This window comes from Natrix helvetica (assembly GCF_964273705.1).
Source record: "Natrix helvetica genome assembly, chromosome: 5".
Lineage (NCBI taxonomy): Eukaryota > Metazoa > Chordata > Lepidosauria > Squamata > Natricidae > Natrix > Natrix helvetica.
In genome coordinates this window covers 94051363-94058232 of record NC_138551.1, presented here as the reverse complement: position 1 = coordinate 94058232, position 6870 = coordinate 94051363, and positions in this window count along the sequence as shown.

Here is a 6870-nt window from a genome sequence, read left to right as displayed (position 1 = left end):
AACGAGGAGGGGGCTAAGAGAGAGAGAGAGAGAGAGAGAGAGAGAGAGAGAGAGAGAGAGAGAGAGAGAGAGGGTGGGAGGGAGAGAAAAAGGAGAGGAAGGAAGGACTACAAATCTGGCACTAGACACAGCTTCAGAGGATAATCCAGGGCTGGAACGGACCTGGAGGTCATCTAGTCCAACCCTGCTCCTGCAGGACACGGTTAGTTTCTCTCTTTTGATCCCCCAGTTACATAACTACATAGCCACGCCCACCCAGTCACATGACCCCATCAAACCATGCCCACAGAACAGGTAGGGAAAAAAATTAGACTTCACCATTAGGTCAAGCTATTCTTCAAAGCACCTGAAGGCAGGACAAGAAGCAATGGATGGAAACCAATTAAGCAACTTAGAACTAAGGAGAAAATTCCTGAGAGTAAGAAAAATTAACTGGTAAAACGGGCTGCCTTCAGAAGCTGTGGGTGCTCCATCACTGAAGGTTTTTAAGAAGAGATTGGACAGCCATTTGTCTGAAATGGTATAGGATTTCCTGCCTGAGCAGGGGGTTGGACTAGAGGACCTCCAAGGTTACTTCCAACTCTGTTGTTCTGTTAGTCATCAACTCACGTTGTTTAGCCACCATTTGAAGTTATAAACATACTGGAAAAAAGTGACTTATGACCAGTTCTCACACTTATAACTGTACTGACAGAAGAGAATATTCGTGGCTCAAGGTTGAACCTTGGAGGTTGGTGGGTTTTTTGTAGACATTTTGTTACCAAACTAGGTAACATCATCAGTGCTAGAAGAGAGAAGGGTTTATGGAGAGGAGGAGATGGTGCTCTCTGAGCTTGATGGTGAAGGATGCCTATGCTCACTGGGAAGAATGCATGCCCATTGTCTTTGCTGGTCAGAAGGTCGCAAAAGTGAATTATGTGACCCCCCAGGACAACGCAACTGTCGTAAGTGTAAGCCAATAGTCAAGCATCTGAACTTTCATCACATGATCTTGGAGATGCTACAACTGTTGTTAAGTGTGAAAAACAGTCATAAGTCACTTTAGTCAGTGCCGCTGTAACTTTGAACGGTTACTAAACGAACTGTTGTTGAGGACTATCTGTATCAATGATGTCCTGGACATATCTCTCCTGTAACAGTTTTAAGAACTATGCAGCTTGGTTGTATGTCTGCTCTGTGTATTTTGACTAGCTGACAAAATATTATCTATTTTATATCTCTAAAACTATTGTCCTGAGCACTTTTCAGGGGCACAATTGAGAGCATTTTAACAAACCATCCCTGTTTGGTTTGGTGGCCGCAGTGCCTCAGATAAGAAAGTCCCTACAGAGAGTGGTGAGGACAGCGGAGAAGATTATAGGAAGCTCGCTTTCCATTATTCGGGATGCTGCTTATAAGTGTTCTGTGCTTAGAGCTCAAAGCATTGTTAGAGACCTCACACACCCACTTCACGGTCTGTTTCTGTTGCTCCCCTCTGGGAGGAGGTTTCAAAGTATTTCCAGCAGGACTCCCAGATTCTGTAACAGCTTTGTTCCTTTATGCCATCCGTCTGGTAAACTCGCAAGATATGTTTCTCTCGCCGTGTACATGTATACATCCGAACTAGACTATGATGTATGTCTGTGTCATATAATATATGTGGGTATATGCATATCTATCTATCTATCTATCTATCTATCTATCTATCTATCTATCTATCTATCTATCTATCTATCTATCATCAATCTATCTATCTATCTATCTATCTTATCTATCTATCTATCTATCTTATCTATCTATCTATCTATCATCTATCTATCTATCTATCTATCTATCTATCTATCATCATCTATCTATCTATCTATCTATCTATCTATCTATCTATCTATCATCTATCATCTATCTATCTATCTATCATCTATCTATCTATTTTGTCATGTTTATGTACTGTGCCATAGGGGTGGTGACCCTTTGAGAGCTGTATGCAACGAAATTTCATTTTAACGTATGCCAATAAGTGACAATAAAATTATTCTAACATATAGGATTGCCATATGAAAAGGTTGCTTCTTCCTGGTTTTTTTTTTTTTTTTTTAATTCATTTTCAGCTTCCTCCCTATTGCAGCCGGGAATTCTTTGCTGCAACTCTGTCGGAAGCTAAATTAACAGCTCCAAGCAATAGCTTTCTATTATTAGGAGCCATTTGTTTTTCCCCGCCTGATAAAATGTGCAGATTTGCTCTGCTCTTAAGGGCGAGGACCCTGCTCTGCAAATGTCTTCGGAAAAGGTCACAGTACTTCTGTTGTGTGTTTTACAAGAGATGTAGGAAGCTGCACTTCAGAGTACATCAATGCCTCTGCAAAAGTAAACATGAGATGGACGTAAGGGAAAAAGAGATTAATAACCAGGTGGAAAGAACACGCTGAACTGGGATTAAGTGATCCTTCATAAATTATACAGAAATATTTAATCTTGCTCCGTAAATCCTTGCTACAAATGACTAGAATTCTATAGATGTTAAGTGGTAGGAATTACCTACTGTACTTTAAAATGTTAAGATGCCAAGAGAGTTAATAAAGCACATCCATATGCAAACAGATGCAGTTTTTATCCTTACGGTTCTACTTGGCTTTTTCCCCACACCTGTATACAAAGCTATAAAGTCCATGAAATTCACAGTATGTATACGCATGGAAACATGGAAGAACCATAAACGACCCAAAAGGCAATCAAAACAAATTCAGCCCTGATTCTTAAAAGAACCACCACATTCTTAGGACAGTTTAAAAACCTAAAATGTATTTAAAAACATATTTAAAATGTATTTAAAAATGTATTTTAAAAGTTTAAAAACCTAAAATGTATTTAACCTCCATTTTCACAGGGGGAAAAAGTGACAGTAAAGGTTATCTGATCTGATCTCTTATTTGTCTTGTCTTAATTCAGCCAGATGGAACACACCATGGTAGCAGTGAGAGGATCGACATCCAGAAATTAATGTGTACATTTTAACACTTATCTGAAGATAAGAGGAGGGAGTCGGAAAATAACAGTCAAGTTTCTAAATCCTTAAAACTGATATGGTCAAACTGCCCTCTTCAGGTGAAAACTGCTTCAGCTACTTATCCCTCACAAGGACTTTGAGAAGGGAAGGTATAGGTTATGTAGTTGAGTAATTATTGAACATTTTGTTTTTATGTTTGTTTTATATATATACATACACACACATACACATACATACATACATACTGTATACTGTATGTATATATGTGTGTATGTATATATGTATATGTATGTATTTGTGTTACAACCCCTGGTATGCCCAAATATGGGAGGGAGCTCACTCCTCCCTCTTTCTGTCCTTTGGCTCATCACAGAAAACCATCCAGGCAGAAACCCATATTTTTATTTTTAATGTTGTCTTTTTATATTTGTGTTGTATTTGTGCTGATAAATAAATAAAGGGAGACTAGTATGGATCCATTTCAAACTATTTAGCTCTTATCAGCTAGCCATACCCTTACTGGGATTTGAACCTGGGATGTGTTACATATTAGGCAGATTTATTAGCCACTACACCACAGCTCTCCTCCTTTATCAGCTAAGCCAGGGGAAATAGGTATGTATTTGTGTTACAACCCCTGGTATGCCCAAATATATGGGTTTCTGCCTGGATGGTTTTCTGTGATGAGCCGAAGGACAGAAAGAGGGAGGAGTGAGCTCCCTCCCATATATATATACATATATACACATATATATACATACACACACATACACACTATTGAATAATAGTTCTGATATTTCAGTTCACAGAAGAAAAAATAGATAGGTTAGAAACAGACAATTTCAAAATAGGTACTTTTTAGAAATAGTGGTTGACACTGTTAGACAAACATTGAGCACTCTTGAATGTAAATTTAGATATGTCACCTAGGATGCATTACTGTTGCTGGTGGAAAAACGGGATATAAATGAAACAAACAAGGAATTGATTGTAAATTTGATAATGGCAGCTAGATTAGCGATGACTAAATATAGGGGGCAAAATTGGGATATTCAAAGAAATGAGTGGTGTAATGAAATTTGAAATGTGGCAACAAATGATAAATTAACAGAAATTAAATTTTAAAAAGGGATGATCAAAGCAAATAATTATAATTATGATATATGGTGGGATTTTATAAAATCAGTGTTGGTGGAAGGCAAAGGGAATGGACAACCATTTATCTGAAATGGGGCCTCTTGCTTGAGCAGAGGGTTGGACTAGAAGACCTCCCAGGTCCCTTCCAACTCTATTCAACATTTTCTCTTCTTGCAGTAACACGGACAGTCAATAATTTCAAAAGCAACAAATGCAAGATTCTAAAACCCAAATTAATTATTATTTTGGCAGTTAAGGTATTCATTAGCATTCCAAAAGCTTATGTTTCTGTTCGGTCTCTTTTGTTAGCCGGTATATCTTGATGGAAAACACAGTCTCTGTTTTATCTTCGCATTGACTCAGATGTTGCAGACATTTAATTGTTCAAATGTCATTAGTGAGAGTCAAGAGAGATCTTTCTCAGGCACCAGCCCTCCCTCTCAAGTCTCTAAATTAAATCTTTGGTGGTGGCACAGGAGCAGATATTAATTTTGATTATGGGTATGCGTGCAAATATCCATCCTGGTGGCAGCATCTAACCAACCTTGGCTGTTCTCCAAAACTTAAAATGTTCGTATTTAGACAGGAAACCACCGAATAATACCAAAGTAAGGAAATAAAAAGTCAACCCATAAGATAGTGTCAGGGTAATGATTTAAGAGCTGGCCAGCTGCTACGATGATGTAATACTGGGAATGAGTCAGTAAGGTTTTTGGGTTGCTATCACTTTAAAAGCCTATAATAAAAAGAGGCCCTGTTGGGGCGAATCTTTCTCTCTTTGTGTGTGCTTCTGAGCTGTAATTGCTGTTTGCTTGAGGTCTGACTAAAGTACATGTATGTATATATTCTTTGTAGATAAAACCTCTATTTAAATACAAACCTCTGTTTATAGCATTTGCTCCTGGATTGTCTCACATAGTTACACTGTGCGCACTCTGACAGATATCTCTTCCATGTAGTTTCCAAAAGAATTACAGGTAAATGGGTTACATCAGTCAGGTCATTGGTAATTCGAAGATTTTGCCTGGATTCAGGGAAATCTCCAACAACGGTTACCTGCAACTTCAAAATAGGAAGGACATGCATGTCAGATCCGTCATCGCATCGCTGCAACCCTGCTTCGCCTTTGATGGCAGCCTGCCTTAAAATATAGGGGGGAGGGGAAGATATAGGGAGGGGGAAGGGAATGACAGGAACCAAAAGTGCCAACCAGAGACAACAGTTAAACAATCAAAGGGCACAGGCATGGGAATGGAGTGCAAACCCACATTGAAGAGGCACCAAATTTTAGAACTGTTATCAAAACAACTTTTGACCCTTATTGGACACTAACAAGGTGACCAAAGAAGAGAGGGAGGGAGGGGCTGGGAGAGGAGAAAGTTACTGGGTTTACGCAGGAATACTTCAGATCCAGCTTTGCTTATGCTGCAACCACTTGGTTTTAGTAAAAGCATCTCTTACACTGCAAATGGAGTCAAGGGTCTTTCTTTCCTAAATGCCCAAACTGGGACAGGCTTGATAGAGCAGTTGAGTAAAGCGATGTGCCTTTCTGCATGTTAAAAGTGCATATTAAAATGTTAATGCATGTTAAAAAGTGCATAAAAGTGCAGTGTGATGGTGTGACTGGGAGGCATCTCCAGTTTTAGATGGTGCTTGATTGTCCATGTGATGGACATGTGGGCAAGGACTTTGACTTTCTTTTGGGTGGGGAAAACCTGGAAACTTTCAGATTTGGGTTTTCCCAGAGGTGCCCAATATGACATCTCTAATAAAATGGAACTTTGAGGAAACTCAAGCCTCGGAGTCTTCGTATGTTGGGGGTTTTTACTTGGAACCCCAACAGCTGACTCTGTAAACTGCTTAGAGAGGGCTGTAAAGCAGTGCAAAATGGTATATAAACCTAAGGGCTGTTGTTGTTACTTTGAATGTACATTAATCGGCATGCATTAATGTACATTCCTTGCATGCAGGTCTCAAAAGGGTTACCACCTCCAATATGCACTACAAAACCATTACAGAATAAATAAATAAATAAATGCAAAATTATGTGTGCACCCACATATATTATGAGACATGGGGGAAAATGTAGGGTAAAGATGGGGAAAAAATGTTGATCCTTTTTAGTGCAGTAAAACAGGATAATAGCATCGTGGCCTGAACTTTGTACTCTTTCATGCTAATCTAGGCTAGCCATTTCTACAATAACAAGGAACCTTATCAGCAAAAGCCAGTTTCTTTTTTTTTCTTCCCTTCGCAAGCTCCAAATCAAAAACACACGGGGAAGATTTTACGACATGCCTGAGATACTTCTCTCTCAAGCTGCCTTCTGCACCGACTGACAGACTGTCAAATTAGGGATGAATCCTGACAGTTTCATGACATGTCATTTTGTGCTCAAAGAAAATGATGCGAGGCCCGTCTCTCCACACACATCTGTTAAGGCTGTCGGGATTACCCCCCCCCCCTCCATCTCTCTGAGACGTTGACACCCTCCTAGGGGAGAAAATATATCTGCCATTCCCTGAAACAAAACAGCATCTTACATGGGTTGGTGGTCCATCTTAATTTGCAATGATTGTTGTGTCTTAATTCTTGCTCAAGAAGGAGCGAAGGTTGCCTCTTTGGACTCGAAGGGCGAAATGAACTATTACAGGAAATTGGCTTGCTAAATTGGCCAGCACACCTCCCTGGCACTGCATGTTGGCTTTTATGCAGTGGTGAGATTCAGCCAGTTCGCACCTATTTGGGAG